Source organism: Aethalodelphis obliquidens, unplaced genomic scaffold (assembly GCF_003676395.1).
Source record: "Aethalodelphis obliquidens isolate GAN/ISIS:26980383/991018 unplaced genomic scaffold, ASM367639v1 scaffold97, whole genome shotgun sequence".
Taxonomy (NCBI): Eukaryota; Metazoa; Chordata; class Mammalia; order Artiodactyla; family Delphinidae; genus Aethalodelphis; species Aethalodelphis obliquidens.
The window spans coordinates 963,463-977,467 of record NW_020838041.1 but is presented as its reverse complement, the minus strand read 5'-3'; the positions used below and the strand labels follow the sequence as shown (position 1 = coordinate 977,467).

General features: G+C 34.6%; 1 long non-coding RNA gene across 1 annotated transcript in view; it reads right to left on the bottom strand.

The window, feature by feature from the left end:
- The window catches only part of LOC113614450 (uncharacterized), a 155,582-nt gene extending 141,879 nt beyond the window's left edge, over positions 1-13,703 (bottom strand). Inside the window, exons 1-2 of the long non-coding RNA XR_003430644.1 lie at positions 13,421-13,703; positions 5,213-5,334 (exon numbers count right to left, since the gene is read on the bottom strand). This is a non-coding gene — a long non-coding RNA (uncharacterized LOC113614450). The remainder of the gene's footprint in view (positions 1-5,212; positions 5,335-13,420) is intronic.
- Between the last annotated feature and the right edge of the window lie 302 nt (positions 13,704-14,005).

The following is a 14,005-nucleotide window of genomic DNA, read 5'->3' as shown; positions in this document are numbered from 1 at the left end:
TCATTTTCGATGATCTGTCCATTGGTGAAAGTGTGGTGCTAAAGTCCACTACTATGATTGTGTTACTGTTGATTTCCCCTTTTATGGCTGTTAGCATTTGCCTTATGTATTGAGGTGCTCCTATGTTGGCTGTATAAATATTAACAATTGTTATATCTTCTTCTTGGATTGATCCCTTGATCATTATGTAGTGTCCTTTGTCTTTTGTAATAGTTTTTATTTTAAAGTATATTTTGTCTGATATGAGAATTGCTACTCCAACTTTCTTTTGATTTCCATTTGCATGGAATATCTTTTTCCATCCCCTCACTTTCAGTCTGTATGTATCCCTAGGTCTGAAGTGGGTCTCTTGTAGACAGCATATATAAGGATCTTCTCTTTGTATCCATTCAGCCAGTCTGGTTGGAACATTTAATCCATTCACATTGAAGGTAGTTATTGATATTTATGTTCTTATTACCAGTTTCTTAATTGTTTTGGGTTTGTTATTGTAAGTCTTCTCCTTCTCTTGTGTTTCCTGCCTAGAGAAGTTCCTTTAGCTTTTGTTGTAGAGCTGGTTTGGTGGTACTGAATTCTCTTAGCTTTTGCTTGTCTGTAATGATTTTAATTTTTCCATTGAACCTGAATGAGATCCTTGCTGGGTAGAGTAATATTGGTTGTAGATTTTTCCCTTTCATCACTTTCAATATGTCCTGCCACTCCCTTCTGGCTTACAGAGTTTCTGCTGAAAGATCAACTGTTAACCTTATGGGGATTCCCTTGTATGTCAGTTGTTGCTTTTCCCTTGTTGCTTTTGATATTTTTTTCTTTGTATTTAATTTTTGATAGTTTGATTAATATGTGTCTTCATGTGTTTCTACTTGGATTTATCCTGTGTGGGACTCTCTGTGCTTCCTGGGCTTGATTGACTATTTCCTTTCCCATATTAGGGAATTTTTCAATTATCATCTCTTCAAGTATTTTCTCAGTCCCTTTCTTTTTCTCTTCTTCTTCTGGGATCCCTATAATTCGAATGTTGGTGCATTTAATATTGTCCCAGAGGTCGAGATTGTCCTTAGTTCTTTTCATTCTTTTTCCTTTATTCTGCTCTGTGACAATTATTTCCACTATTTTATCTTCCAGGTCACTTATCCATTCTTCGGCCTCAGTTATTCTGCTATTGATTCCTTCTAGAGAATTTTTAATTTCATTTATTGTGTTGTTCATCATTGTTTGTTTGCTCTTTAGTCCTTCTACGTCGTTGTTAAATGTTTCTTGTATTTTCTCCATTCTGTTTCCAAGATTTTGGATCATCTTCACTATCATTATTCTGAATTATTTTTCAGGTAGACTGCCTATTTCCTCTTCATTTGTTTGGTCTGTTGGGTTTTTGCCTTGCTCCTTCATCTGCTGTGTGTTTCTCTGTCTTCTCATTTTGCTTAAGTTACTGTGTTTGGGGTCTCCTTTTTGCAGACTGCAGCTTCATATTTCCCATTTTTCTTAGTGTCTGGGCCCAGTAGGTAAGTTTGGTTCAGTGGGTTGTGTAGGCTTCCTGGTGCAGGGGACAAGTGCCTGTGTTCTGGTTGATGAGGCTGGATCTTGTCTTCTGTTGGGCAGGACCATGTCCAGTGGTGTGTTTTCGGGAGGTGTCTGTGAACTTATTATGATTTTAGGCAGGCTCTCTGCTAATGGGTGGAATTGTGTTCCTGTCTTGCTAGTTTTTTGGCATATGGTGTCCAGCATGGTAGCTTGCTGGTTGTTGAGTGGAGCTGGTTCTTAGCATTGAGATGGACATCTCTGGGAGAGCTTTCACCGTTTGATAGTACATTGGGCCTGGAGGCCTCTCGTGGTCCAACATCCTGAACTTGGCTCTTCCTTCTCCGAGGCTCAGGCCTGACTCTTGGTCAGAGCACTGAGACCCTGTTAACCACATGACTCAGAAGAAAAGGGATAAAAAGAAAGAAAGAATGAAAGAAACATAAAGAAATAAAATAGTTATTAAAATAGAAAAAGAATTATTAAAAATAAAAACTTTAGAAAAGGAAGAGAGAAAGAAAGAAGAGTGCAACCACAGCAAAGAAACAAATCCACCAATGATAACAAGTGCTAAAAACTAAACTAAAAAATAGAAAAAAACAGACAGTCAGAACCCTAGGAGAAATGGCAAAAGCAAAGCTATACAGACAATATCACACAAGAAGCATACACATACACACTCACAAAAAAGAAAAAGAGAAAAATATATATATATAAAAGGAGGAGAGCAACCAAATCAATAAACAACTCTACCAATGATAATAAGTTCTGAATACTAAATTAAGATAAACATAAAACCAGAAACAAATTAGATGCAGAAAGCAAACCCTAGGTCTACAGTTGCTCCCAAAGTCCACCACCACAATTTTGGGATGATTCGTTGTCTATTCAGGTATTCCACAGATGTAGGGTACATCAAGTTGATTGTGGAGATTTAATCTGCTGCTCTTGAGGCTGCTGGGAGAAATTTCCCTTTCTCTTCTTTGTTCGCAGAGCTCCTGGGGTCCAGCTTTGGGTTTGGCCCCGCCTCTGCATGTAGGTTGCCTGAGGGCATCTGTTTCCCGCCCAGACAGGATGGGGTTAAAGGAGTGGCTAATTAGGGGGCTCTGGCTCACTCAGGCTGGGGGAGAGAGGGGTACAGAATTTGGGTTAAGCCTGCGGCAGCAGAGGCCAACATGACATTGCAACAGCCTGAGGCATGCCGTGTGTTCTCCTGGGGAAGTTGTCTCTGGATCAAGGGACCCTGGCAGTGGCAGGCTGCACAGGCTCCCAGGAGGGGAGGTGTGGATAGTGACCTGTGCTTCCACATAGGCTTCTTGGTGGCTGCAGCAGCAGACTTAGCTGTCTCTGGGGTCTGTGCTGACAGCTGCAGCTTGAGCCCACCTCTGGAGCTCATGTAGGTAGTGTTCTGAACCCCCTCTTGTTGTGCACCGGAAACAATGGTCTCTTGCCTCTTAGGCAGATCCAGACTTTCCCCCAGACTCCCTCCCAGCTAGCTGTGGTGCACTAGCCCCCTTCAGGCTGTCTCCATGCAGCCAGTCCCAGTCCTCTCCCTGGGATCTGACCTCTGAAGTTGGAGCTTCAGCTCCCAACCGCCACCCATTCCGGCAGGTGAGCAGACAAGCCTCTCAGACTGGTGAGTGCTGGCTGGCACCGATCCTCTGTGCGGGAATCTCTCCACTTTGCCCTCTGCACCCCTGTTGCTGTGCTCTATCCCATGGCTCCAAAGCTCCCCACCCCGCCCACCCCCATCTCCACCCGTGAATGGGCTTCCTAGTGTGTGAAATATTTTCCTCCTTCACAGCTCCCTCCCAGAGGTGCAGGTCCCATCCCTATTCTTTTGTGTCTGTTTTTTCTTTTGCCCTACCCAGGTACGTGGGGGAGTTTCTTGCCTTTTTGAAAGTCTGAGGTCTTCTGCCAGCGTTCAGTAGGTGTTCTGTAGTTGTTCCACATGTAGATGTATTTCTGATGTATTTGTGGGGAGAAAGGTGATCTCCATGTCTTATTCCTCTGCCATCTTGAAGGCGACACCCCCCCCCGTTATTTTTTCAAGACCTAGTTCTTCTTCCCAAATTTTATTTTATTTTTTGAATTTTATTTTATTTATTTAACAAACTTTACAGTATTGGCATCATACAAAGTATGTTCTCCCAACACAATGGAACTAAACTAGAAATCAGTAACAGAAGGCAATTTGGGAAACTCACAAATATGTGGAAGTTAAAGAATGAACTCCTAAATAAACAATGAATCAAAGGAGAAATCACAAAGGAAATGAGGAAATATCAATGCTTTGAGATAAATGAAAATGAGATCACAACATGCCAAAAACTGTAGATTAAAACAATAGAGAAAATGAACAAAATCAAAAGATATTTACTTGAAAAGATCAACAAATTGACAACTGATTAGCTAGTATGACCATGCCAGAAAGAGAGGTCTCAAACTACTAAAATCAGGAATGAAAGAGTGGTTATCACTACTGCCTTCACTGAAATAAGTATGTTTACAAGGAAAAACTATGAACAACTGTATGTCAATAAATGAAATAATTTTGCTGAAATGGCCAAATGCTAGAAAGATGTTAACAATCGAAACAAACTCAATAAGAAATGTAACATGTAAACAAAACTATAATCAGTAAAGAAACTGAATTAGAAATTTAAAAACTTCTGCAAAGAAAGTCCCAGTTCCAGATAGCTTCACTGGTAATTTCTACCAAATATTTAAAAGATATATTACCAATACTTCACAGGCTCCTTTGAAAAAATAGGAGAAAGGGGAACACTTCCAAACTCATTCTGTGAGGTCAACATTAATCTGACACCAAAACCAGACAAAAAGACAACTGATGAAAATAAAACTACATACCAGTAGCTCTTATAAAAATTGACACAAAAATTCTCAACACAATATGTGCAAACTGAATCTAGCAACATAAAATAATAAAGAAAATTATACACCATGGTCAAGTGGGATTTATCCCAGGTTGATTTAAAATGTGAAAATTAATTATATCATGTTAATAGAATAAAGGACAAATACACATAATCATGTCAATAGACAGAAAAATTGACAAAATTAAACACACATTCATGTTAAAAATCCTCAACAGTCAGGAATAGAAGGAGTTTTCCCAAGTGAAAAAGGGCATCTGTGAAAAACTGACAGCTAATATATTTAATAGTGAAAGACTGAATTCTTTCCCCATAAGATCAGGAATAGAAGAAAGATGTCCACTTACACCACCTCCATTCAATATTTTACTGGAAGTTCTAGCCAGGGCAATTAGACTAGTGATGGAAGTAAAAGACCCAGGTTGGAAAGAAAGAAGTAAACTATATCTCCATTTACAGATGATGTGATCTTGAATATAGAAAATAAGGAATTCACTAAAAGAACAATTAGAACTAGTAAATAGGTTCAGCAACATTTCAGGATACAAAATCAACATAAAAATTGTATTTCTACACATTAGCAATAAGCAATCTGAAAATGATTATTCAGAAAATTCCATGTACAATAGCATCAAAAAGAATAAAATACTTAGGAATAAATTTAACAAAAAAAGTGCAAAATTCATACTCAGAAAACTATAGAACATTGTTGAAAGAAATTATAGAAGACCTAAAAGAATGGAAAAACATCCTGTGTTCATAGATCAGAGGACTTAAGTTGTCAAGATGTCAATACTCACCACATTGGTCTACAGACTCAACACCATTTTTGTCAAAATCTCAGCTTCCTTTCTTCATAAATTTACAAACTAGTTCTAAAATTCATATGAAGTTGCAAAGGACCTAGGTTAGCCAAAATGATCTGGAAAAAGAAGAACAAAAATGTAAGGACCAAACTTCATGATTTCAAGACTTTTTACAAAGCTGGAAAAATCAAGGCAGAATGGTATTGGTATAAGTATGGACATACGGATAAATGAAACAGAATTTAGAGTCCAGTAATAAACCGTTATCTTATGGTCAATTGATTTTCAACAAGGATGTCAAATGATTCAATGGGGAAAAATAATCTTTTCAACAAATGGTGCTGGAACTACTGGATATCCACATGCAAAGAATGAAAATGAACCTTTTCCAAACACCATACACAAAATTAATTCAAACTGGATCATAGGCCTACATGCAATAGCTAAAACTATAAAACTCTTAGAAGTAAGCATAGGAGTAAATCTTAGTGACCCTGAGTTAAATAATGGCTTCTTAAATACAGCACTAAGAGCCCAACCTACCAAAGAAAAAGTAGATAAATTGGATTTTAGCAAACTAAAAACCATTGTGCAACAAAAGAATACCATAATAGTGAAAATAGTATAAAGAAAACCCACAGGATGGGAACAATTGTGAATCATTTATCTGATAAGGGACTTGTATCTAGAATATATTTATAACTCTTACAACTCAACAATAAAAAGACAACAGAATTTTAAAATGCACAAAAGATCTAAGCAGACATTTCTCTAAAGAAGATATACATATGGACAGTAAGCATTTGAAAAGATGTTCAACATCATTAGTCAACAGGGAAATACAAGCCAAAAGCACAAAGAAATGCCACTTTACACCTACGTGGATATTTATAATCAAATAGGTAGACAATATCATGTGTTGGTGAGGTGGAGAAAGGAGAACTCCTATATATTGCTGGTGGAAATTTAAAATTGTGCAGCTGCCTTGGAAAATAGTTTCACATTCCTCAGAATGTTAAACATAGATTTACTATAGCTATTTCACTCCTAGGGATATACCCAAGAGAAAGGAAAACCTACATTCATACAAAATCTTGTACATGAGTACATATAGTACTAGTATTCATAATTGCCAAAAAGTGGAAACAACCCAAATGTTCATTAATTTATAAATGGATACATAAAATATTATATATCTATAGCTATATACATATACACAATAGAATATTACTCAGCTACAAAATGGAATGAAATACTGATTCATATTGCAGCATAGATGAACCTGGAAAACATTATGCTAAGTACAAGAAGTCTGTCACTGAAGACCACAAATAGTATGGTTTCATTATATAAAATGTCCAGAGTAGGCAAATCTATAGAAACTAATAAGTGGTTACCCAGGGATGGGGGATAGAATATGGGTGACTGCTAATGAGTATCTGGTTTCTTTTGGGGGGTAATAAAAATATTCTAAAATTAGATTGCAGTGACAGTTGCACAACTCTGTGAATATACTAAAAAACATTGAATTGTATACTTTTAATAGGTGAATTGTATGGTATTTGAATTATATCTCCATAAAACTGGTGAAAAGATGGTATTGCAGTATTTCAACTAATCTAAACTGGAAGAGTTTCTAGTAAATTACCAGACTGAATTATATTAAATACTGAAAAGTTATGGCTGAATAGATAGAACAGCCATGGAAAGTTCAGATTTGGTTCATGGCTCTGAGAATGGACTTATGCTTTCAAGTTTTTACAAGTTAGCATCTGTCTCTCTGCCTATAAATGTCAATGAAAAATTGTGGTAAGTTTAAAAATCAAATCTACTCACTGGTCTCACTCCAAAAGTTGCTAACCTGCCAAAGGCCAAAAATCACCCTGTGTATAGTTTCATTATGCAAGGCCAAAGGAGAAGCATGAGAAACTAGAGTTCTTTCTTCCCTGGGGGTAATGCCCCCTCATACCTTCTCCCAATGGAAGGGCAAGCTTTTAATGTAGCAACTGTCTACATGAAGAAAAAGGAAAGAAGTTCTATGAAATATGTAAAAATCTAATCCCCCACCATTGCTTCTATTTGACTCTCTTTTTTTGTTTGTTTTGTTTTGTTTTTAATAGAATGCTCACTTCAAAATATCACAGTATTAGTGAAATGCATTTTGGGTCCAAAACAAGTTATTTGCTCTTGTATTATAGAGTTCCATTTTTATATTTTACTATACTTTGTATAGTAATTAGACATTACTATAATTTGTATTTTCCTAAGAAAAATAACTACTATCTGAACACAATTTTATTTTCAAAGTGGATTTGAAGAGTCATTAATTGGATTTCAAGATAAATTGATTTAGGAGGACAAGATGGGATATAGAAATACATCTGGGAAAGTAATGACATCAAAGGAAATAATAAATAGTATGTTCCCTTGGAAATGGACTGTAAACACCCTATGTCTGAATGATATTATACATCTGCAATTCCCAGCCCTGCCACCTAAGACCCAATTTTTCTGCCATTATAAACACAGCTGTTGTATGTTTTCTGCAAATGCAAAAAGAAAAAAAAAATCTTATTGGCTATTGATGTATTACTATTGGTGCTGCTTTTGTGAAGTCAATGGCTTTATTTGGCAAAATACTTCAGTGGCCAACACATAGGTTGAAATGATTCGAAGATGGAAATATTTTAGCCAGAAGAAGTAGGTAATGAAGGCAGATAGTGACCAAGGGCTCCCTTTGGGGCATTAATGCCACTGTGCCTAAGTGCTGTGAGTTAATTGTTATTACTTCTTCTGATAACTGGTATTTATTGGTTTATTTTTAAATCATGTTTCCCCATTTGACAATTATGAACAATTCCAAGCTTAAAGTGAGATGAGAGAATGCAAGAATTCATAATTGGACACGTGCAGGAAGAATCAGAGTTAGGGTCATCTCCTCCCACTCAACCACTAAGTTTACAGATTTGGATTCACACTGACCAGGGAAGCGTAAGTTCAGAATAACAATTTTCAGTTTCCTTAATGTTACCCAGGCTTCTCAAAATCACTTTAATTTTCTATATTGAATGTTCTGTATTTATCTCTCAAAACTAACCATATAAAGCCCAAATAAAACAAAAAAATGATAAACTGTTTTCCTTTTTGTGTGTATATTTTTGTATAATTTAACACAGGCTGGCACATTACAGGGTAAGTTTCAGGACAGCAGCCAGGACAACTCAGGTATTTTCTGAACTGCCAGGTCCATTTTTTGATCAAAGCCAAAAAGATTTACATATACAATGAACAGGAACTTGGACTAACAAGTTTGCTCTTTGTTCCTTGTGTAAACTGGAAAACATTATATATTTAGATGGTTATACATCATTCTCTCACTACCTCCATCCCCATGAAAAAAATGCATTATGGAAAGATTTATTTAGAAAGAAAAAGACATTTAATTATTATAAAAACAACACATGGGAATGCTCCTGCATGAATAGAATGGTAAACAGAATGAATTGTCTAATTTTCAACATAATTATACTATAGGAACAGCTTTCTAATATATACTTTGTCCCCAACTAAATTTGTTGGCTGTGATTGCAAGATGATGTGAACTGTAAGGAATAAGAAGTTTAAACTTTGAAATTCCGGACTACTTTTTAAAGAATAAATATTCATTTACAAAACAAGAAAAAGAAAATCTGTGCAAACATTGCAGTCTTGTATCGGTTGCAGGCAAGGGCTTTGCAGTCAGACCCACTGGGTTTAGTCCTGTTCTCTCAGGTACTGGCTCTTTCACCTTGAAGGTGTTAAAACTGGATAATAATTTGCCCGCTTCATAAAATGATTGTAAAATTAAAAATTTAAAAAGCTACTTTAAAAATTTCTATTATTACTAAACACTATTCTGCAAAATGCATTCAATTAAGTATCAATAAAATCACTTATTAAATTTGTATTATTTCTACCACTATACACAGTGACCTCAAAGTGAGGTAAAATGAAGGATGCATTAAATAGATGCTATTTAAGTTTAAAGATGGAAAGATTATAGTCATTAATTTTATTAGAGTATGTGTATTACATGCTTATTCAAGAATTGACTTACAGGTAGAGATGCTCTTTAAATTGCATATGAGAAGCTTGTACCAAAAGGTACGTCACAGCCTTCCTAAGTTCAGAAACATGAGACAGCACTTCAGCACTATACTTAGGAGTCATTTTAAAAAGAAAAATCACCAACAAAACACAAAAAATGTGAAAAACGCGTCACTAAATAGACCAGGAAAAAGACCCTTGTTTACACTATGACACCTGAAACAAGAAGACAGAGTATCACCTTCTTTGACCTCAGCTGGGAACGTGCTTATTGGGCGACTCAGGTTTTTTGCCACTTACACATGTCCACCTGTGACCACGAAAGTATCATTGGTATAGATTTGGGGGTTACAAATATCTTTTAGTGAGAAAGCAAATTTTTAATTTTTTAATTATATTTATCAGAACTTTATTTTCATACAAATGACTGTAACAAACTCAGCTGGCTTTTTTTCTTTTTCTCTTGTTTTATCAAGGTATAATATTTTCCCTTTTTAAGAGTACAGTTCTGTGAATTTTCACAAATATTCAAGCAAAATCAAGATACAGACCAGTTACCACCCCTCAAAAATTCCCCCATGATCTTGCATTGTCACCCTCTCTCCTAATCCCAGTCTCTGGCAACTGATTTGATTTTTGTCCCCATAGTTTTGCCTTTTCCAGAGCATCATATGAACAGAATCCTACAGCATGAAGCCTTTTGAGTCTGCCTTCTTTCACTTACCATGATGCATCTGCTATGCATATTTGCATATACGCATATTTGCATACACGCATATATGCATAATTCATCTGTATTGTTATCCATATGAGTACTTTCTTTTCCTTTTTGCTGAGTAGTATTCCATTGTATGAAGTCATAATTTGTTTTCCCATTCTCCACATGAAGAACATTTTGGTTGTTTCCAGGTTTTGGCTACCATGGATAATGCTGTTATGAACATTGATGTGCAGATGTTTATATAGATGTAAATTTTCATTTCTCTAGAGTAAATACTGAGCAATAGGATTGTTGAAGTATATAATTAGTGTATGTTAATTTTACCAGAAACTGCAAAACTGTTCCCATAGTGGCTGTAACATTTTGTATTTCTACCAGCAATGTTTGAAAAGTTTCAGTTGCTCTAAACATATTTGCCAGCATTTGATATTGACAGTTTTTGTTCATTTGTTAATATTTCCACTCTAATAGTTATGTTGTGGTGTTTCATTGTGATTTTGGTTTGCATTTCTCTAATAACTATTAATATTTAGAATTTTTTTCATGTGCTTATTTACCATTGATATAACTTCTTTTGTAAACTGTACAAATCATTTCCCATCTTAAAATCAGATTGTTTCCTTTATTACTATTGTGTTTAGAGTATTTATATATTCTAGATATAAGTTCTTTATGAGATATATGAATTACAAATATTTTCTTCTAATCTGTGGCTTATCTTTTCATTCTCTACAAAGTATCTTTTGAAGAACAGAAGTTTTAAATCTTGATGAAGTCCAACTTAACTGTTTTTCTTTATGGCAAATGCTTTTACTCCTGTATATAAGAAAGCTTTGTCTAATATAAGGTCTTGAAGATTTTCTCTATATTAAGTTGAGATATGTATATGGTAGAAGAAGGCTCATTTAAAAAATATGTGAATTTCCAATTGATACAACATAATTTGTTGAAAAAACTATCCTCATTGAATTTCCTTTGAAACTTTGTTCAAAATCAATTTATCACGTATATGTGGATCTATTTCTGGACACTACTCTATTTTGTTGACCTATAAATCTTTACCTTCATCATATCAGGCTATCTTGCTTAATACAACTTTGTAATCTATCTTAAATGATTGAAGTTGGAGGTAGTGTGAATTCTCCAACTTTTCACTTTTACACAATTGTTTTGGTGCTTCTTATTCCTTTGCCTTTTTATCTAAATATTTGAATTAACTCATCAACTTCCACCAAAAAGTTCTGCTGGAATTTTGATTGAATTTACATTGAATCTATAGATAATCATGGGAAGAATTGGCATGCTAATGATACTGGATTTTCTGATTCATGAACCAAGTATGTCTCTCCATTTATTTATAACTTTGATTGCCTTCATCAGTGTTTTGTAGTTTTCTGTGTACAGATTTTGCACAGAATTTGTTAGATTTATTCCAAAGTATGTCATATATTTTGATGCTCTTTTAATTTAAATTTCCAATTATCCATTGCTAGTACACAGAAATACTATTGAATTTTTACTTGACATTTTACCGTGAAAAATTTTTAACTAAGTCTAGAAGCAATTTTGTAATTTTTAAAAACAAATTCTACCTAGGCAACTGTTCCTCTACAAATAGAGATAATTCTATTTCTCACCAATTTGTCTGCCTTTTTCCTGCCTAGGACTCCCAGTACAATATTGAACAGGAGTAGTGAAAGATGATGTATTTGCTTTTTCCTGATCTTATTGGAAAATAATTGTCTTTCACAATTAAGTACGATATTAGATGTAGATTTTTTGCAAATTCTCTGTATAAAATTGTGGAAGCTTCTATTATCTTAGTTTGCTGACTGATTTTTTAATTTTCACTGGGTGTTGAATTTTGTCAGATGTTTTCTCCTCTTCCATTAGGCTGAAATTTTTTTGCCTTTAGGCTGTTGATACGGTGAATTATATTAATCAAGTTTTAAACATTGGGCTAGTCTTATATTCCACGACAAATCTCACTTGGTCATGAATATTATCCTTTCGGTATAATGCTGGATCCAATTTGCTAAATTTTAGTTTGGAATTTCTCTATCTTCATGAGGGCTAATGATCAGAAGTCTTATTTACCTGTGTTTTCTTTGATTCATTTTGGTATCCAGTTAATTCTCTCCTTGGTGAATGGCTTGAAAAGTATTCTCTTATCTCAAACTTATGGAAGAGTTTGTATAGAATTGTATAATTTCTTCCTTAGATATTTGACAGAATTCACTGATGAAACTATGTAGGCCAGGGGTTTCCATTTTGGGAAGTTTTTAATTATAGATTCAATTACTTTAACAGTTGTAATTGTAGGCTCTGTAGTAATGACCCCTCCTCATTACTGATATTGGCAATTTGCTTCTTTTTTATTTTTTAACATCTTGCTACTGGTTTATCAATTTTCTTGATCTTTTCAAAGAATCAACTGTAGGTTTTTTATTGATTTTCCTCTATAAACAACAGAGAACATTAGGTTTTATATTTTATTATATATAATGTATATTTATTTAAATATATAATTATTTAAATATATAATTAGGATAATCATTTATAACTATTAAATATATAATTAAATTTATTATACATTACAATATATAATTATATATAATTACTATAATTATCTTTATTTCCCTATTTCTGCTTTTTTTTTTTTTAGTATGTCTAGGTGGTAGCATAGGTAATTGATTTTAGACCTTTATTTTCCAATGTAGGTGTTTAGTACTATAAATTTTCAACTATACACTAATTTAATCCCACAAATTCATTTCATTCAGCTTTCCTTTGGCTTTCTTCTTTGACCCATGTTATTTTGTTGCCAAATAGTCAGATATTTTCTTGATATCTTTCTGTTGTTGATTTCCAACTTAGTAACTGTGATCAGATAATAATGATGATTTATGTCCTTTTAAATTTACTGCTTTTTAATGAGTCAGAATATAGTCTTCTTTGGTAAATATTTTGTGTACACATGAAATGTGTCTGCATTCTGCTATTTTTATGTAAAGTTTTCTGTAAATCTTAATTAGGTCAAGTTGATTAACAGTATTGTTCAAGTCTTCTATGCCTTAACTGATTTTTTTTTTCTCCCATTTTTTTTTTAACATCTTTATTGGGGTATAATTGCTTTACAATTGTGTGTTGGTTTCTGCTTTATAACAAAGTGAATCAGTTATACATATACATATGTTCCCATATGTCTTCCCTCTTGCGTCTCCCTCCCTCCCACCCTCCCTATCCCACCCCTCCAGGCTGTCACAAAGCACCGAACCAATATCCCTGTGCCATGCGGCTGCTTCCCACTAGCTATCTACCTTACTATGTTAGTGTTAACTGATTTTTTTGTCTACCAATTATTAAGGAAAGGATGTTGAAACTGTTGACTATACCTGCTGGCTGCCTCATGTCTTCTTATTTCTATCATGTATTCCATGATGCATTTCCTTCATATATTGTGATGCTCTGTTATAAAGCACATAAACATTTAGGATTATTATGTCCTCTTCACAAATTGATCTTTGTATTAAAATGAACTTCTTTATTTCTGGAAATATTGCATGATCTCAAATCAACTTTTTCTGATTAATATAGCCACTCCAGGCTTTTTTTTCTTTCTTTTTTATTAGTATTAGCATGATATATCTTTTTCCATCTTTTAATTTTATTTTTTTTAACATCTTTATTGGAGTATAATTGCTTTACAATGGTGTGTTAGTTTCTGCTTCATAACAAAGTGAATCCGCTACATATACATATAACCCCATATCTCCTCCCTCTTGCATCTCCCTCCCACCCTCCCTATCCCACCCTTCTAGCTGGTCACAAAGCACCGAGCTGATCTCCCTGTGCTATGCGGCTGCTTCCCACTAGCTATCTATTTTACGTTTGGTAGTGTATATATGTCCATGCCACTCCCTCACTTTGCCAAGCTTACCCTTCCCCCTCCCCATATGCTCAAGTTCATTCTCTAATAG